At 38.9% G+C, this 21368-nt stretch overlaps 1 protein-coding gene across 5 annotated transcripts in view; it reads right to left on the bottom strand.

Moving 5' to 3' along the window:
• Positions 1 to 21368, bottom strand: part of LOC131571971 (disks large homolog 2) — a 620230-nt gene that overhangs the window by 91375 nt on the left and 507487 nt on the right. The gene's annotated exons all lie outside the window — the stretch shown is intronic.

Here is a 21368-nt window from a genome sequence, read left to right as displayed (position 1 = left end):
GGGTCAGTGGGACTGAAGTTATTAACGAGTGAAGCAATTATTGTAAAATCCCATCAAAATGAAGGAGATATTTCTATGTCCAATTATCCCCAAAGCAGCTGGAAAATCATTGCATTGCAACCTTTTTTACACTGCACACTAAGGCTCTGTTTCTTTTAAATAGGTGGATCCATTATCTCATTCTTAGGGTGGGTGACCCCAGAAACTCCAAACCTAAGCTGCATAACGATGGCACAGAACTGCTCCCTCCTCACCTTGTTCACCCCCATAGTGGGGATGAACAAGGGATCAGCTGGATCACATGGGATCAGCTGGAGCTGTATCATTTGGTGAGACTCCTCTCTGACAGGACACCGCCTCATCAATGGTCCCTCCAGCTGCCATGCTTCCCTTGCTCATCGTGTGACTCAATGGACTGAGCTTTGGTTTGCAAGAAGAAAGGTTGAGGTTTTGGAGACAAGCTCCAATTCCTTGAAAATGAGAACCTCCAGCAGCCCAAAGAGCCTAAGCTGAGGGGGTGTACAAAATACATTTCAGTGAGTCAGTGACACTTTAAAGAGTAAGATATAGCAGACTGATGCCAGCAGAGAGAAGATGATGTTCCCTGCACCTCAATGTTTTATTTCACTGATGCCTTCAAAAGAAGGGTCCCATTCCGTCCCATTCCCCACAGCAGGGCTAAAGCAGAACTGAAACCAGCACACAAGGTTTCCTCCCTCAAAGGATGGAGGTACATTCCAACAGATCCCACCACCTTCCAGCTTAAGCAAATAAATCTTTACAGTACATTCATAACCCATTGCTCTGCATCTTGTCTGTTGCTGTCTGAGCTACCTGAAAATGCTGTAAGACAGCAACATTCACATTTTTCTCCTAGAACTCAGCATTATTTTTGTTTGATCATTTGCTGTTCCTACTGGCTCAGTTCCCAGAATGTCTACATGCTTTGCAACAACTAATTCATTTTATTCTGTGCACTCTACATTTTCATTGGATAATAACACCTGACCTTTCCAAGATCCCACATTTTGCACAGGTGGCTTAGCAGAATGGTTTGATTTGGGGTTTTGTATTTGGGTTTTTTCCCCCTCCTTCTCTCTTGTCACATTTTTGCCTCCCTTTCCACTGAGCTTCCTTGGCGTTACCTACTCAGTCTGTGAAGTGACAGTGGCTACTTTGCTCGTCAGTTGGGAACCACAGCTGTGCTATAAGACTCTTCAGTCTTCCCACATACCTATGACTTCACCGACTGCAACTGAAATTCTGTGTGTCAGGAGAAGAGAAACTCCTACATGCAGACTGTATTTTAGATTTATTCTGTAGCTTGTTTCTTGCTCAGTTCTTTCACCTAGAGTACATCTTTAAAATTCTGAGAGATTTAAAAGCACAAATTCTCAGTGGAACTAAGGCTCCTACAAACTCATGTTGTTTTTTTTGGAGTGGAGCTTAGTTTTGAAGTGTTTATCCCAGTGTAGGATTTAAGTTTGCTCTATGTGAGTCATATTTGTTCTGATCTGCCGCTTTAGAATTTATTTAGTAAATAATCATCTTCTGAGCAAAGCTTTGTTTAGCTTATATTTCATTAAAACCAATCTAACATTTCTTCTTGGCAAATAGGAAAGGGGATCTTAAGGACCAAGCCTAGCATTTCTCTTCCTCATAGAGTATCAGTCTTACACAAATAGACAGAATATTACAATTCTAAGGCTTGTTAGCAGCTCTCTTTCATTTATGGTGGATACACTGAAGAAGACAGTAAACATATAGTATAATTCAGCTTCTTTAATGTTTTACATCTGGGCAGCACCAAGGATATGAATGATCTACAGCACAGCAACTTTCCCTTTAATAAGCATCCCCATCCCAAGCTCTGTATGTAAGGTGTGGGAGTAACTCCCAGATTTAGACATCAATCTGGAGAGTGAGAAAAGAGGACTGAAATTCTGATTTTCTCTAGCACAGCATCCAGCTAACTTGAATATCAGATACTCAAATGACTACAGCTTGATCAGGTGATGATATTGCTGGTGTTCTGACTTTACAGCACACTTGTAATTTAATCAATTTTAACTGCTTGTAAACTTATTGAGTTCAAGAATATCTCTCTGGGAGATCTCTTGAAACCACAAGACATATTAAAAATTGTCTAATAAGTGTGATGGAAACTCAAGGTTCGAGGTCCTCCTCCCTGCTTGATAGCAAAAAATACTGAATTACTAATGATATTCTGTTACCTTGTTTCTTGAGATGTTTTTAGCTGTGGGTTTAAAGAAATAGATAATTTGAAAAAACCCCAAATTTATGGGACTATATTTTCCTACTGTACCTTCTTTGAATTTTTTTGTAAAAAAACCTAAATATACCCTTGTCCCTTCTTCCTGGCAAATGCCTGGGCCAAAAATTGCATGACCATCAATGTAGGCAGTCTTTAACTCAGCTCAGATCAGTTTCTTTAATCTCAGTCCTTCTAGTTCTCCTACTGATTCCTAGATACTACAGTGACAGATGCATTTGAAATATGAACAGAAAAAGAAACAGTGATGCTCTGCCATCAGAACTGCTGTGATAGTTCTGCCTACTGGGAAAGAGTCCTTTTTTCTTAACACTTCTTTGTACTTGGGTCATTCCAGGAGAGTTGTCTCCTCATAGCTTTGCATTTGTTAGGTGTGAAAAAGGACAGTGCTAAAGTCCAGAAAAACACTTCATGCTTCCTTCAAATTCAGCACTGAATCTAAATAACACACTTTTCAAGGCTCCTACACAATTAAAAGGACAGTGAGGTTGTGACAAACTAACAAAATATACACTCAAAGCCCATTCATTAACTTCATGCTCTTTGAAGAAGGGGAGAACAAAGAACATGTTGCTACTGGAATGCTTCATTAGCAAAACTTCTCAAATTTACTACACTCCATCTGCAAAGTTCCTACCTGTTGCCTGATTTAACAACTCTGGTAGCTTAAGAACTGATAAAGGCAAATAAATAGACTGAATAAACAGGGAGCTGGTGATTTCCCTTCCATCTTTTCCATTCCAACACCATGCCAAGTGCTATATCTGAGACTCATATGTATTCTAACCTTCAAATATTGATGCAATCCTTTCCTTTCCAAAAGACTTGGACATGTTGCAAGGTCTGGATAGATCTTTGGGAGTAGACTTCAAACACCTTGAAGTCTCTCCTCAGCTTGCATACTGAGAAATCAAAGCAAGGCAAATGGCCAGCCCTGTTAAAAAAAACATCTAAAACCTCAAATCAAAAGAGTGATACACTTCATGTTTAGCTGGACAAGATCAAGAAAAAAGTGCGATCTACAAAATCTTGACTAATCCACTTCGGTATCTCAGGTGAAGCAGATACCAGATTTTACTGCTGAAGTGATTTAGATACCTAAAATTCTGCCAACTCATCTACCCACTGTGCAAGTTGGGCCTTACATGGTGGGAAGGAATTGTTTTAACACACAGACACTCCTCCCTTGTGAGCTTCCTGTTGACTCTCTTTGGTGGTCCATGGTCAGACTTGGTATATGAACTTTTGAGTCTGATTACTTAACACATAGGTCTCTCCATGTATCATAAGTCTTTCCAATATCATGAGTTTGTGAGATTTGTGATGGATGCAAAGATAACAAAGACAGTTTGGGATGAGTTTTGCAGTGATTTCCTTTCATATACATGGAGCAAGAACTTCTCCTATTAATACAAACAGCACATCAAAATTCTAGTTTAAAAAAATTTAAAATGAGTTCATAAACAGCTTAAAAGACTGAGGATACAAGAAATAGTTGAGAACACAAGACAGCTCCTGGAAGTCTTAGATGCTTTTGGGAGACAAAAAGGAATGCAAGAAAGTAAACCTCAAAATCAATTAATTTCTGAATCGAAAAATAGCAAAGATGGAGAAATTATATCTGATGGCTTGATGCTACGTTTTGGTCACAAAAACAAAGACTAGCTATGTTAAATGAATAAATATTCTGCAGCTTTTCTGTGAGAAAAAGTTGCAGTATTTCACAAAACTACACCACAGCTATTTTTCACTTTTATGTTTATAACAAAGATTGTAGTATTGATTGAATTTCGAGCACATGATAACAAAAGCCCCTTATCCTACAAGTCAAGCAAAGTTAAGAAACTGAAATGCTGACATATGATACAATAGAGAAAATAACAGTTCAGCAGCCCAATCCATGTCCTTATCACTTAAACACTTTTAGTGCTGGCCCCTTCAGACAGATAGCAATTCTTTGTGCCAGCAGGTACCAGAGTTGGCTTTTCTGTGTAAGTCAGGATAATCACTGTTTGCTTCTAGATGATAAGAGGTTTACTAAAAAGTAGAAATTAAAAAATGGAAGGTAAAACTTGTATTGTCCAATTTTAACAGACTACATGGTTTAAAAAAACCCCACCAAACCTCAAAACACAAGCAAACCAGGAAGGCATTAATTAGAGACCTCAAAAAAGATAGAAAAAGCTCTAGAAACTATACTGAAGGAACAGCTGCCAGACCAGTTTCTCTATCAATATAAATTGGGCATAATTTCAGTGGATTCAGGCCATCTTCTGTTCTGTTTATGGGAATACAAACTGTATGGTGTCATGGACTTATTGCCCTGGACAACAGAGACAGCAATGTGCATAACATTATGATTATGATACTATTATATATGCTATTTATCTAAGTATTTTTTTTCCTTTGTCTCCTCTTAGTAAGTGTCCTGGGTTAATAGTGTAAGATTTAAAATAGTAGAACAGATTTTTTCCTACAGTGAGCGTTCTTCCATTTCTGCCCTTTGCCCACAGTGTTGCCCAGTCACCACTGGTTATTTGGAGGTGAGAGGAAGATGAGCAGACCAGCATCAAGAATTCCAAGTATTGGGTCTGGTTCTACTTTTCCAGAGATTTCCAGTGTGAAGATGTGTGGGACAGAAGGAGTAACTCTCCTCATACAAGGACAGCTATGGCAGAGACATGGCTGCTAGATTAACATGGTGCCTGCCAAGGGCCCAGCATCCCACAGCCCTGGAAGCCTTTGAAACTACTGTAACACACATGGAAAGTGAAAGTGTGTGCAAAAGGCATAAACTGATATTGTATGTCTTCTCTTTGGATTTTTTTTTAATATTTGAGTCAATTTTTTGGCTGAAAGTATCCTTTTTAGATAATTAGGGGTTAAATTCTACAGCTGCCTGATGTTGCAAACATTCACACTGAAGGTTAATGATGGTGAAAAATCATTGTGGTAATCTGTGGTAAATTTGTAAGAAAAACAAACAAACAATCAAGCAGTACAGTTCACTGTACCTTTGAGTCTTTTATCTGCCTCTGCCACGTCTGAGGCTGTACAGAGCTATGTCCCTGGCAGTGGCCAAGTCTGGCTTTGGATTTTATATTTTATTGCCAACGCTATGCTTTTAATAAGTAAAAAAAAAAAAACAAACAAACCCAGTCAGATCTACTATCAGCTAAATTCATGATTCAACAGGGAAAAAACTGCACACAATTTTGATGCAGCACTGGCCTTATTGACTGGAGAAAGTGCTGCTCAAAAAGTCTTGCTCTGTTCATGGTGCACTGCACAACAGAACAAGTGATGCTGCTAGTTCTTATCAGTCATACAGTTCCCTTGAGTTCTCAAAGGAAATGAAAAACACAGATTTCAGTACTGGAGAAGGGAAGACAAATTTACATTTTATTAGATTTTATTACTTTGACTATATCTACCCATTTTTATTGAACTATTTTCCATACCCCTTTTCAGGAACCTTTCAAAATTAATGAAATGGGGATTTTTACTGATTTTACTGATTGCTTTTTCTTTTAAAACTTCAGCACAGTAGGGCTATTAATGCCTTTATCCTTTGATATTGGTTGGCTGTCTTCCTTTACCAATATACGGGTATTTACATTTCAGCCTGTCTTCTAATTAAAAGTTCACCTTATAGATTTGATCTGCAGCTGGATTCATTGCCTTAATATCACCACTGAATTTATTTTCTTTTGCTTTATTACTGAATGTAACTCTTTCTCCATGTGTTGCACCATTTGATACAGCCCTCATTTTGTGTTGCTTGTAAATAGAAATACCCCAAAAAATATATCTTCCTTCCATGATACCTTCAGGTGGCTAATAACATATTCTGTTTCTAGTCACAGGGAATACAATTCCAAGCCAAAGAGGTCTCTACAAATTTTAGATTCAAAGAATATCTTCCTTCTAATGAAAGAGATGTACTAAAATAAATTAAGCTATTAATGAGCAAGAAGAACTATGTATCCTACTGATATGTTATTCTACCTGCTCCCTTAAAGCCTATCCTTGGTTCAGGAAGTGTCATCTTGGACCTTCTTGGATGGAAACTTCTGCAGCTTCTTCTAACCACTGAAGAAAACTCCAAGCAATTCAACACCTTTTGAAAATAACCCCTCACAAGACTTTGAGGAGCTTTATCCTGCACTGGATTTAACTGCATTCTCAAAAAATTACTTCCCTGTTATTTTGACTGATGTACCCTGAACTAAGCAGGACTATCTGTGGCACTTTTTCAAGTTCCCCGAGGCCCAGACTGAGCTAACATTTTGGATAATGTTGTGTGTACACGTCCAAGAAGGAGCAAGGCATGTGCCTGCAGAATTTCACATGGTCTGCCTTGGCAGCACAGTGTGAAATCTTGGAAAAGTTGGACACATCTCCTCAGCCCCGGCATCCAACTTGCACAGCCATGCTCACCCAGCAGAGCAGCTTATGTCTCATTAACCTTGATAGCTCTGTAGGAATTACTGTTTTGTACAGTGCAGACACATTTCAAGATATCTTTGGCTTTTAGGCACAAAATGACTCTGTCAAGGTGGAGAAAAAATAAATTAAAAAAAAAAGCAAAAAAAAAAAAAAAAAGCACTTCCCTGCCTCAGAATCCTCTTGCTTCAACATATATTTATGTGAGATGTTGCAAAGGAACAAAATCTACTTGCTATTAATAGCTAAGCTAATTCATTTAGTTATTTTGTCACTTCAGGCTAGTGGTGGAAGACCATATTTTCAGACATTTCAGATATTTATTCAATTTCAACAGTTCCCCATCCAAAATCATTGCCCTGGGGCATTTGCTACTCATTATTTTTGCTTCATTTTTTTCTTGCTTCTGCTTTTTACCAAGTGTAGTTCCATTTCTTGGGAGCTGAGCATATTGCACCAATGTCTTAAGCTTAGCTTGCTTAAGACATGAGCTGGCACGAAGAAACAACACAGAGTTGACCAATTCTGGAGTTTCCTAGGCCTGGCAATACTGGGAAGGCAGCCTGATAGTCTCAGCTAACCCTGTAACTATGTTGGGTACATATTCCTCTTTTCCAGACTTGTAAATGATGGCAAATGGTTCCTACCTGCCTTCAGCTGGTTTATAAATTTCCTCCTGAGTGTCCCACCTGTCAGCTACAGGGCTCATGTGAGTGTTCCCAAACCCCTTTCAATAAAATGGATGGGATTATTTACAGTAACCTGGCTGAGTGTGACTGATCCAAAATGGAAAGCACTCTTGACACAAATATATGGATACAGAGCAGGGAGCACACTGGTGCAGATGGCATCTGCCCCAAAACTTCTTGCATGCAGAAGATGCCACCTTGTATGACAAGAAAAAGGGTACAACCCTACTTCATCATTTTCAGAAACAACAGCAACTCAATGCAACTAAGGAGGCACAGGATCCATCCAGGGATTACCTGTGAAACTTTTTGAAATAAAACTGAAAATGTGGATCAGTCTGACCTGCCCGATGTTCAGACAAAAATGAAAACAAGGAGACATTGCTTAATCAGGGCTCAAAATTCCCAAGTGAACCATGAAAACTTACACAAAACTTCCACAGCTAAGACATTATATGCCAGTTTTGTACTTATACTCCAAGAAATTCTGATATACTCAAAGTGGGAAGAGATAAAAAAGAGATTCCAAGAAGAGATTTTGGGAAAAAAATTCCTTACTGAAAATAGAGTGATCTGGAAGTTAATGTGATTGTATTAATTCCATAAATCAGCATGAAAGTTGTACCTTACAGTAAAAAAAAAAAAGCCACAAATCATTTAAAATCATCATAAGCCAAAGCAGAAAATTAAACAGTAGCAAGAATACCAATAGTACCAAAGGTAATTATTCATAGAACAGGACAGCCTTACAGACTACCAAAACTACAGAGATCAGAAAGACCACCAGTAACAAACAGAATCTTGGCAAAAATGTTATGAAAATAAGCATGGATACACTTTAGGCTGAACTGTTTTGCATTTATGATTAATACAATTTCCTAACATTGGAAATGCTATTAATGAATGATTCACTCCTTTATTTCAATATCTGTAGGTAAAAAGCTACCTCCCCCTGTAACTGCCCCTTTCCTACACTCAGCTGTGCTGCTCTTCCAGTCAAGGATATTTTCAGCTATCTTCTAAGGTTGCCTGAACCATTCTATTGAATTAAAAAGAAGGATTCAGCAAAGACCGGAAACAAAACTATCTGTTTTTACCATTAAAAAACCACCAAATCCTTAAAACAATCCCAAATAACCTAAAGAAAAAAGAAAAGAAGAAAATGGATAAAAACATTCCCACTTGTGTATTGATCTTTTCTAAGAGGTAGAATTGAGAGCAGCTGCAGAATCGCATTAGCTTGCTAGAGCTTCCTGATTAAAGGGGAATTACTGTTTCTCACACAAACAGGTAATAGGGAATGGTTCAGCACATTACAAGCTTGAATGAATTTAAACAAGACAAATACATATATTACCTCAGGATAAGTCATGCTTCCTGCATCCCTCTCAGCTTATTACAGGGAATACTTTGAGTCCTCTGCAGTATGTTGTGCATTGGTCCACTAATAAGAAATGGAGGGTATAGTTATGGCCTGGATGCTCAGAAATGTTGTTTAACTTGAGCATCAGATCATGCAAAATTGGACTAATGTCTGAAAAAGCACTTTAATACCAGTAAATGCCTTGCAATTACCGCTGATATCGTTATCTCATCATTCACAGAACCACCAAACCCCACCATTATGGCATAAAACAGCTGGAAAAGGTTTCCTTTATCAAGTCCAAGTGCAGCTTTTACAGAAAAACAAACCCTAAAATACTGTGCACAAACTGTTCAAATACTTTCCTACAGTAAGTTCCATTTTGGCATTTCCCAGCTGTTGGAAGGCCACTCAAATAGTTAGATCCATTCTTCTAGCTGAACACGGCTGAAGGTGGCTTAATTGGCCTTTACCCCAGCACAGTTCCTCTGTGCAAATTGCTCTTTTCCGTTGTACATCGATTCTCATGGCAGATTTAGAGAGAAAACACAACTTCACCCACCCATTTCCGTTTTGCTAAATAAACAAGCCAATCTTAGTTAACAAAGAAAATGTCAGAGTCAGTTCTTCAGGAAGCAGATCCCTGCTGTGCTGGTGAGCCACGTTACAGACAAGGCTTATAGATCAATAGGAAATGGAAGTGCTGAAAACTTCCCACCTGATATCCAGGCTTCTTATATTTTTTTCATGATTGTGACAAACAACTCAGAATAAGGATGGCAACCTCTACAGCTTTTCCCAAGGACCACTGTTTGTTCTCTGGAGTAAATACATTATTATCCTTATGTTATTCGTTTATCAGTGGTTTCCTTACAGAAAGTCAGGTTAATATCTATCTATCTATCTATCTATCTATCTATCTATCTATCTATCTATCTATCTATCTATCTATCTATCTACCTATCTACCTATCTACCTCTGTCTATCTCAAGCTGGTTTCTCCAAAGCTCTCTGACTTTCTGCTTCCTGCTTGTAACTATTTAGGATGATCCAGGTAGGGAAAAGCAGCAGATCAAGCTGATCCAAGATGCTGATGCTTACGATGTTTATGATTAAACAGCTTTTAGCACTAAAATTGTCATATCCATACAGCTTTCAGAGACAGTTTGGACAGGAATGATCAAAACCTATAAACACTTCAGAATGTTTTTTGACAATGATGAATGATTTAAGTTTCCTATACACACTCTTCCAAGAAAGAGATGTACTCAGATCAAATGAGTGAATCAAGTGAGATCATCTGGGAGTGTATTATGGTCTGGGATTTGTGATCAAGTTCCTAAGTGTTATCTGAGTTGGGACAATTGACTGCACCTTCTGAAGCAAATTGAGAGGATTTTGCTTAGACTGCAATGCTAAAGGGCTGTATCAAATTGCACTGCCAAGCATTTTTCAAGGACAAACAGGACTCTATTACATGGATGCCAGGCACCAGAAACTTTCAACCGGAGCATGGGCCTGATTTCTCATAAGTAAAAAGGATGAAAAGGTTGCCAGTGAGTGAGCAGAAAGTCTTTGGGGGGGGGGGGGGGGGGGGGCTAAGTCAAAATTAGATCTTTTTACAGATGTCTGCTAATGTGTTATTAAAGATCTTCAGAGATGGAGATATATCAACCACCCCAAACAGTCTATTTTCATAGTTCACTCTCCTGTCTGCAGCTGCATTATTTCCCTAATGTCTCATCTTAAGCCTTTTTGGTGCTTTTTAAGACTGTTCATTCTAATTCACAATGAATACAAGAAAATAATACAGCAAACTGAAATATTTAAAGATTAACACTACAGTAAAATTACAGAAAGTAATGAAAAAGAGGAATGCAGCTAAACAGGCAAGCAGGGATGGCTTTGCAAAGGTAAACCTTTTGAAAAAGTCTGCAAGTGTCAGAAATGACACCTTAAAGAAAATTACTGTATATGAATTGGGACAGATGAAGCTCATTACTGCCTGTGGCCTACATGCTATAAAATGGGTTAGTATTGCTACAGAAACCTTTTTGGTGTGTCCCTGTAATTAGCACAAAAGTACTATTATTGTAATTAACTGAATCCCCTAGTACCTACTGCAATGTTCATGGCTTTAAGCAGGTTAATGTGAAAATTAATTTGTGCTAATTTACACAAGATCAGTGACACCCAAACCAATCTGGCTGCAGCAGCAATTTGTGAAATAACAGTATTTTCCTGTTGGCTTGCACAAGGCACTGAAGCTTCAAGAATGCCATATAAACCCATCTTAGCTTTCACTTGTGATAAAATTACTGTGATAATTTTCCATCTTCTCGGGATAAATGTATTGTGAGACTCACTCCTAAGTGTATAAGTCATGTACTAGCTCTTGACATATAAATTAACAGGATAAAAGATTTGGGCAGGTTCTTTAGCCTGGTCAAGGGGCTGGCTGGTCTCAGAACAGACTGTTCTCCAGGATGAGTTACCTTTTCATCTTGTTTGACTTCCAGGGCAAAGCATATTGCTGCATGCACACAAGAAAGAAAAAAATTCTTTTGTGCACAAAACCTTTAGTCCAAGAGATTGTAGGATAATTAAGAGGGACTTGAATTTTTCTCAACTTAGTCCTGGGCAAGATAGGAAAATAATAAGAAACAACTACCTGGAGGACTGAGAGAGAACATAGTTGAAGTCAAGTTAAATCAGAGAGTGGTTCAGTGTTAAGGGACAGAAGAGAGAAGACAACTTGTTTTTGTTCTTGTTACTTTTTATTCTTCCACTAAAATAAAACAACTTGCACTGGACAGACAATTTCTGTTCCCTGTTAGCTTTAGGCTGGAGAAACACTGTCATCACCTGTCAGTGCAATAGAGAAAATTAAGCTTCACAGCTTGAACTAAATTGTCTTGTAGCTGTGACTATTGTTGCACTTTCTGGACAGTGACTGGCTATGCTAGGAGCGGCTAATTAGGGCTTTCTTGCTCTCTTTTCTGCAGCTGGTGTCAAATGAACTTTTGCACCTTGCCTTCCTTCAAAGGGATGCAGTCCCACATGAGTGGCTGTTCTGAGCACCCAGAACCATCACTCCTTCAGCTCAAGACTGCTGTCTTTGGTCATCCTCCTGCAGATGTGTGCCACCACAACAATGTGAGGGCAACAGCGGAAAACCTCACAATCTCAGCACATTCCTGGACCCCTTCTGGTTTTCTGGTCTCACCCACGACCTTGAGGTGGGCAGATGACGGCAAATCATAAAAGTCTAGCTCAACCTGTTGGAGTTATTCTCCTAGGAACCCCAAGAAGAGGCTTACCCACAGCTCCATTCAGGGCCACCATCTTCCAGAAAACCTTCTCTCCTACTGAATGCAGAAGAGCCTGGTGGACAAAATTTCCTTGCCCTTGCCAGTAACAGCAGGGTTCTGAAGCCTTTCTGTCCTGTCTGCTCAGCAGAACAAATCAAAGCCCAGATGTTCCCTCTTTTGACCCTTTCTGTTGCACCCTTAGTATACAATGTCATACAACTTCATTTAATGGCGATTAAATGAATTAATGGTAATACTAAATTATGTGTCTCCCCCCTTACCCCATCAATTCTCATCTGCTGATGGGACAAGAGTTAAAGTTCAGCTCTGTTTTTAAGGAGCATAACTGTGGGCTCAGCCAGCTCAGACAAGGAGATGGATAAAAGTGAATAGAGGTTTCCTTCACAGCTTTCCCAGCTCCTGCATAGCAAGGAAGGCATCAAAGCTTCAGGTTTTCCAGTCCTTCCACCCCCTTTTCTGCTCCCTGGGCCCATCTATAACCTCGCCAAAAGCTGAGCATCCTCTCTGCACCTGCTGCAACCCTCAGTACACAGGGGCTGGTGAGCAACAGCTCTTCTCCCCTTGCAAGCTGCCCAGCATATGTCAGTGTGCCCTTGCATCACTCTTTGCCTGACAGAGGGGTTGATCTCCACATTGCCTTCCTTTCAGTCTTCTGCCTCACCTCTCCACCATTCCTCATAAATTACCTGTAAAACAGTTTTAAAGCCTGCTTTCTCTTCCTTCTTTTCAGCATGACTTGTGTTTGTTTTCCTAAGCCCTCAGTGTCCTACCCCCTGCAGATCTGGCAGGATTATGAACTGTTTAAGAGCCATGTGAATTTAATTCTCCTTTTTATATATTAATATTTTTGTTTTTGGTTTTTTTTTTTTTTTTTAATTTATTTCCCTAACTTCTGCCAGGCATTGAGCTTGTTTGTTCCAATTTGTGTCCATTCTTACATTAGATATCCACCTGAAGAGTGGCCCATGATGATTTTAGGTGCATTTTCCTACCATTATTTTCATTTTCCTTTTCACAAGGTCACTTAGTTGCAAATCAAGTGAAGACAAGCTAAGCTGGGAGAGAAAACAATAAAGTGAATACAGGGCAGTGAAACCACCTCTTTTTTCTCTAAAATGTGATGCTCTCTGGAAGCTAAGTAAATCACAATGGTTCATATAATTCTATTTTTTAATACTATTGAAAAAGGAATTGTAAATGTGTAAAACTGCAAAGGACAAAAATAAAGTTTTGTTATTTTCTTAAAGGTAAACAGAAAACTGAGATTATCTTGCAATTTCAAGCTTAGAAGACACAAACATGAAGAAGTCCTAACAACGCTGCAAATACAGCTTTAAAACCTTTTATAGTCAACTTTCAATGGGGCATAATAGTTCTGTTCATTACAAAAAAATATGTGTCTTTGAAATTATGGGCCTTGTTTGACTTTCATGTGTTATTAGCTCTCAGTGGAACTGAAGCATTGAAATTGATTGTAATGAGACATTTGCAGACACTATGACTGCAGCAAGCCATTCCTGTTTGGAGATGGCTGGCACAGGAGGCCTCTAAAAGCATCCCAACAGGGAGCAAGTATCATGCACTGACAAAGGGAAACAAAAACCAGCTTTGGAGAGGTCTGCCATGCAGCTGGCATTGCTGTGCAGGACATGCCAAGGGGCTGCTCTGAAGGCAAAGGAGGGCAGCACCCTTCAAAGGGTGGGAACAGATGCTGAGGGACGTGCTGGTTAAATGCACATCTGTTTTCAAATATACACGTGAATTTCTGCCAGATGCTAATACAGAAAGAATTAAACTCTAGTTGTAAACAAAACAAAACTGAATTAAAGCAGAATTCTCAAAGCAATAATAATAAAAATAATAACAATAAGAACTTACATCTCTTTCTGATACCAGGGTGCTGAAGGTGAGTCTATTCTGAGAACTGTAAGACTTCTTATCTTGTGACTTCTACCTCAGCTTCTTCATCTTCAAAAGCCTCTCTCACCCCTGTCAACCTTTTCTACTTTCTGCTACAGTTTAAATACAATTCAGTGACGGACCTATATCAGAGACTCTATTTCTTTTTTCTCCCCTCATCTTTCTCCATTTTTTTGCTATCTAATAATGCCAACAAAGTGGAATAGCCTCTCACAACTACCCGTTTTCATGAAGCTTGTAAGAATTTCATGGCTCTAAGACTGTTGTCAAAGCTGGTTCGTGTATATACAGATCTTTTTGTTTATTCATTTCTGGTGCTTGCGTAACCTAAATTTCTAAGGCAAGTAACCTGAAAAAAGGATTATGAAACACTCTGAAGAGAAACCATTGCAAATGTGACAGCTGCTAAGAATCACTATGACTGTCCTAGTCCTCCTTCCCCTAGAGGTTACTATTGTTGCTGGCTGAGGAAACAGCTGTAGCATGCTCACTAAGGGCAGAAAAGGCCTGGAGAAGACAGATTTGCCCTTTGGCAGTTTGATGTCTTGCTGGAAAGCTTGTCAACCTTATTTACATTTTAATTTGCATGCCAGCCTCTACAAGGTTTTATATTCATATTCTGCTTTAAAGTATCTCCTTGACTATAATCACAATGACCTTTACATGTCTTTCCCCATTACCCTCTGGGCTGCAGTCCCTGCTCACTGGGCTATCCAGGGACTAGCAGCAAGAAATGTCAGGCTAAGCATGGCATTTATCCAAACAGTTGGCTGCTTGTAAGGTAGACTTTTCTTACTTTAAAAAAAAAAAATATTATTTCCTGTAGGAGATTAAAGAGCAGTGTGGGCAATGGTCACATCCTGCTAAAGGAGAGTGGTGAGGGAAAATCCCTTTCCTGTAAGACTGGAGCAATACTGGCAAAGTGCATCACCTGACAGTGGCTACCCTTGGGAGCAAAGAAGGCAGGAGGGATGAAATTGGGCAGTGACTGATTACTATTGACATTATTTTTACCATCAGACTGACAACAGAACTTGGCAGGATTACGCTCCTGGCTAGTTAAGAGAAGCACTGCCATAAACATGCCGTGCTCCAAATAAATCAGAGCACAGGCACAGAAGTATTGTGCATGCATTAGCCCCCAGCCTACCAAGCTGCTACACAAATACATGGTTTTTCTTACATTCAAAATAATGCCAGTTGAAAACATATACAGATTATTCAAGGTTTTATGGGTACTCTGTGGCACCTTTCAGTCATTACAGAAAAGACTTTACTGAATGTATTTTAATCAAGTAAAACTTTCAAAGCTGCTGAAGTATCCCTGCCATAGAGAGCAGTGGTTTTGTTGTCACAAGCTAATCCTGACTTTCTGATGAATTCACCACTTCAGGATTCACCACCAAATAGAGAAGCATCCTCTTCTCAGAGCTACAGGGAACACTTCTGGGGATATGGTTATCATAAATAATTTCAGATTCCATAACTTCTACATTTCTGATTAATTTTGATAAACATTTACTTATAAAAAATTTTTTGTATCCTGTGACTATGAACAGACATTGTAAGAACGAGGCCAATGTGGGTTGTACTGGTCAGGTAAAATGAAATACCACATCTTTGGTGAAGGAGGACATTTTTTCCCTAGGTCAGACTGCAGGAACAGTAACACTGGATTTTTGTTATGTATCTGCTTTCTGGGACTATCTCTGAGTTTTATTTGCTGTTCCACAGTATCACAAGGAAACCAATTTCCTTTTCTCTTGAGTATCTACTTCAATGTATCATCACAGAATCCCTAACTACATAAACAGCACCTAGCCCAAGTTGGTGTTTGCTATTTTTTCCAAAGAAATAAATGGAAGGATCATCAGGGCAACATCTGAACTTTCAAGAGTTAATTTGAAGCGCTCTGCTGTCAGTGGTGCAGCCTTATCAAAACAGTGGTGAAGAAGGTTAATACATTACATATTTGTGTGGACAAATGTGGACAACAATATTTTCTTCACCTCAAGGCACATGAAAGTCCTGTCCAAGATAATTCTGAATTCTGCATCTCCTCAAATCTGTAGATGCAAACCAAAAGTACAGGCACTGGTCCTTTCTGTTCTCTAAGACAGCACATGGCCACAACAAGAGAAAAGAAGCTATTTAGTTTTCATTTTTGACTGCTCTGATTGCTTGACTGGTCTACTAATCCCAGGCCAGACACCATACATCACATGAATCTGTCATTGCAAGCTGTGCTTGCTTTATCAGGGGTAGAGGTAATTTTCTTCATGGTGGCTGGTATGGGACTATGGTTTGAATTCTGGTTGGGAACAGCATTGATAATACAAGATTTTTTTCACTACTGCTGAGCAGGGCTTGCACAGAGTCAAGTCCTTTTCTGCTTCTCACCTGACTCCACCAGTGAGGAGGCTGGGGGTGCACAAACAGGCTGGGGGGACACAGCTGAGACAGCTGACCCACCTGACCTAAGGAATAGCCCAGGCTACCTCACATCATACTCAGCATGTAAAGCTGGGGGAAGAAGGAGGAATAGGGGAAGTGAGTGAGCAGTTCTATTGGACTAATTTGCAGCTGGGGTTAAACCATGACACAACATCAAGGAATACGGATCCAAAATGCCAGAATTGCTGGTGGATGACACCATACTGACCATCAGTCGGTAAATTCAGAGCTGGAGCTTTCTGTCAACCTCTCTTAAGCTCGATCTGCCACAAATACTTACTCTGAATAAAGAGGGCTGACCTGAGAGCACAAACTGGCCTGGCTACGTGATGGCTGAGACTGAGGACCTGGGAAAGAAATGGCCACACGGAATGCTGTGCTGATGTCCCTATTTTAAGCCTTGGCATTCTTCATCACAATTTCATGACACAGTTTTGAAGTCACCAGCATGGACAATGTCAAAAGAAATAAAAAATTATGGAAGAGATGTGATAAGCAGCCTACAGCTGAAAGAAACCAAACTTCTGAAGAGGCCCAGGATCAAAGGACATGGTTAATGTCAGTTGGATGGTACTTCTGTCATGTTACAAGACTCACTGCAGCAAATATCGGAGAACAAGTTCTGCAACAGATCAGAGCCAATTATCAAAGTAATCCCATTTGGCCATAAAAATATCTAGTCATTTAATACTGCTAAGCCTTGTTTGTAATCACAAAACTTAATGGGAACAACTTACACTGAAAGGAAAGAAGGGAAATCTCTGGAGTAGAAAGGCTGCTAAAGAGGACGCTGACAAATGCAAGCAAATTTGAGGTTTTAACTTCTTTTATATAGGCCATACCCTATTCATACAGGATTTTTCTTTAATCAGTCAACCCAATGCTGCAGCCAGCTACAAGATTATGCAAGCACACTTTTGTTTTCACACTCTGTGCCATGTAGGCAAGTCTCCCAATTAAGAAAAGGTTTCTTTTGTTTGCATGAGATTGTATTTAATTTCCGGCAGGCAGATTCAGAAATAATTACCATCTATATAGAAGGATGAACAGCAGTCAAACCCAGAATTCTCATCACCCGCCAGAATTTCAAAGTAAACTTAACTTCTAAGCAAGGATTTGGCAGGTCTGAACAAAAGGGAAAAGGTATCGGATGAAAGCAGTGGTGTCTAATTTAAATTCTGAACACCAAGAATGATATTTCATAATGTCCAGGACCTCAAATCTGGGAAGAGCCTGAGAGTAGTCTCAGAATTTTGAGAAGGATTTACATGTCTCTTGAGCAGTCTGGCTCCTCTTTGCCACATTTAAGGCATATTGGAGGTCTCAAAGACTAGAGAATGGTTTGGTCAGGTGAGGACAGTAGTGCCATACGTAAAGGATTTCAGCCAGTTTACATTCCTGATGGAGGGATGTAAAGAAGATGGTTCTCAGTGCTTCTCAGCAGTAGGGCAAGAGGCACTGGGCACAAACTGAAATACAGAAAATTCTGTTTAAACATTAGAACAAACATTTTTATTCTAAGCATGACTGAATAGAGGAACAGGTTTTCCAGAGTTGCAGAGGTATTAAAAACTTGACTCTACATGACCACGAGCAACCTGCCCTTGTTGACCCTACTAGAGTGACTGCTATTGGAACAGATTATCCAGTTACGTTCCAGCCTTTACTGTTCTGTGGGTTTGTGAAACAATAGCTCTAATTTTCTGTACCTATGCAAATGTAACATATAAGCAAAGCTCCTTCTCCTCTTATGCTTAGGAGCACAGAGCTGGTAAAACCCACAGGCAGGATAATCTATGGTTAACAACTTCAGCCCTTTAAAATGCAAAGATTATTAGAATAAATAAAATATTACACTTAGCTGTATTAATGTCCTCTGGCTGGCATTATTCTCCCTGGTGACAGTGCTATTGAACAACTGGGTAGAGCAATATAAAGGTTTAATGTCTGGCTACATTTAATATTGAACTCTGATACAGGCAGTGCCCACAATGGCTACAGGTCTGTCAGCATTTTCAAAGTTTTATAACAGCCACGAAAACTCATGGAGTATAGAAATGAGTCAACCAGTACTTATAATTGCTGGCATTTAGCACCAGAGATGATGACTAAGAATCTATATTTGAAATACCCGGAGTTGGTGGAGTCCAAATACAAATCCTAGGGAAAATCAACTAAGTACTATATTTTTCTGAATTAAATACACTCAAATGTGTGCAGCTTGTAGAACTTTTAGGTGAGTGCTTAAAACCATATTTATTCACACACACACCACAAACATAGTTGGTTATCATACAAAATGAGTATTGTTTTGATTTGGTTTTCCCCTAACGCAGAATATTGCCATGTTTGGCATTCATCTTCCTACCCTTTCATCAGCAGAGGTGGCTGCATTTCACATTTCAGAAATAACGTTTAGGGAATTCCCTGAGGCATAATCTTCAGTGGCAGATGTCACGTATCTCATACTCTCAAATGCAGTTTGACAGCATGCAAGTGGTCTTTGCTTTCTGCATTAACCAACCTCCAAAAAATTAGGTTGAAACAAAGATTCAGGGAGTTAGAGTCATAATGTCTGAAACGTGTCTCTGAGAAGGAGCTCACAAGAAAACAGATGTCCTAAGACGATACATAAAATTTATTTTTATATGGCAGTTTATGTAATTCATCTGAAAGAGGATGGATCTTACAAATCACTTGTTAACATAATTTACAATTATCCAAAAGAATCCTGGTGTGTTTCACAGACTTCAGTACAAACTCCATATATTTATGGTATCCACCTCAAGGCTGTCACTCACAGTTACAGATGTGCTGCGAGTAAATCAAAGGACAGAACAGTGGCTAAATTAAAATCATGCTTGACCTTCAGGCTGAGCAGATTAATTTAACTACAACTTTATCTGAAAGACCTACAGAGAGTTTGAGTCACAGTCAGCAGGAGACAGATCCACCAGAAGATGAAAGGCTGAGTCAGGTCTCACAGCTGTTGACCTGAGGTTAAGACACACATTAACTACCTTTGAGTTCTCAGGCTGGTCTTTGAGTTACAGGTTTTTAGTTATATGCAAATGGTGTAAGAAAGATCCTAATCAGGCTCTGGATGTTTCCACATCAGTGCTTACACCTTTACAGTTTCCATTTCCATTCAGTAACTGGTTATTCCCTTACATAAATGCAAGGGTTTTTTTTTTTTTTCTTTCTTTTCTTTTTCTGTGAAAACCAGTAGATTAAATATGTTTCTTCACTGAAAAATCAACTTTTTAATCAAAATGCAATTTGCCAGTAGGGATACCATTTTTCAGCACAAATATTCTAACATTAATTCCTCCTGGCTCTCTTTTCTCCCTCCCCCAAATGACAGTTTTGGACAACTGAAGCTGTTCAGCTCTGTCTACCTATGTCTTGTGTGCTTTCCCCCCCTGTGCCATATTTATCTATGTCTTCAACACATATTTATGTTTAGGGCTACAAGCCTAAAAAAACACCCATATTTCTGGTATTCTGAACCTCTTATTGACATAAAATATCACTTATATTTTACCTTCATGCATACTTTAAAAATAACTATACCAAAATTCGGCACAATCCAGGATCTCAGGTATGGTAACCTAACACTGGGGAAAGGTATAAGGAGTAAAACAAAGAAGATAAAAGTGCTATAATTGCGTGATTCATAAGAAAACATACCAGCCAGCTGATTAATTTAAAATAAAACAAGTATTTGTAACTTTTCTTCCCATGTTTCAAATCTTAAAAACACCTCCTATGATAAATACGAATCAATAATTCTTGAGCAAACATATTTTAAGATTTAGGTGACAGGTCTACAGACAACTTCTATAGACTAAGCTTGTTTCTTCTTCTATTAAACAAGCATACCAAAAATAAACTGAAACAGAAAATTTCAGTCCATATTTTATATTAAGCATCTCAAATAATTGAGGAAAAATGTTGAATTTCAAGTCTTATGAATAGTGAAGGGCAAAAGCCAGACTAGTTCATGATTGATATATAAACCTGAACTAAAATTTAAAGATGCACTTCACAGTAATTCTACTGGAAATTTGCATAAAAAGTTGTAGTCCTTTCTGCTTGCTGTCTTCTAGCACTTGCTCTCTCCCTGCTTCAGATCCCTACATTCAATACCTATGCACCAAAATGAATTTAATAAAAACAAAGCAGAATTTATTTGCATCTCTGAAAAGATGGGAGAAAGCTGAAAACAAGTGTTTTCATCTCAGGGGTCAGGTGCCAGTAGCAAGACATGAAAAAGTGGAAACCAAATCAGATTTGAGTGCAAAATAACACTGCATTACCTTAAAAGGCCAACATGTAATCGCTGCCATAAAAATACCCAAGTTTCTCATTAAAGCTGTTTCAGGTATCTTGTACAACTAGACCAGGCTACTATTATAATTCAAAGATGATAAAATTTGAACAGAAGTAGAAGAAACCAAACATGAACAGCAAATGTTTAAACTGCATTCAGTATTACAGAACACTTTCTTTTATTTGAATAAGAACATTTTGGAATATCTAGAGAAATTTTATGGTTTTTAACTAACAAATTGCAAAGAAATGTGAAATGAAATTAATTCCACACCTAGAAAACCTGTTTTGAATGGAGGAGTCCTATTTTCCCCTCCTCTCAAACTTGTTTCTGTGTTGGATGGGTACATTTCAGTGGAGTATCTAACACTTGTGGTTGTACCTCAAAGAGAAGAACTACAGACCACTACAGGTAACAGCTGAGTTTCACCTAAGACCTAATAATTCACCTAATAATTTCATTTTACGTTTCTGGACGACAGCCCAACCCAAAGCCAGCAGCAGCCAGTGTGCACTGTCATTTTTCTATGGAATGTCTA

The sequence above is a fragment of the Ammospiza caudacuta genome, chromosome 2 (genome assembly GCF_027887145.1).
Source record: "Ammospiza caudacuta isolate bAmmCau1 chromosome 2, bAmmCau1.pri, whole genome shotgun sequence".
Classification (NCBI taxonomy): Eukaryota; Metazoa; Chordata; class Aves; order Passeriformes; family Passerellidae; genus Ammospiza; species Ammospiza caudacuta.
The sequence above is the reverse complement of the archived record's forward strand: the minus strand, read 5'-3'. Positions and strand labels throughout refer to the sequence as shown.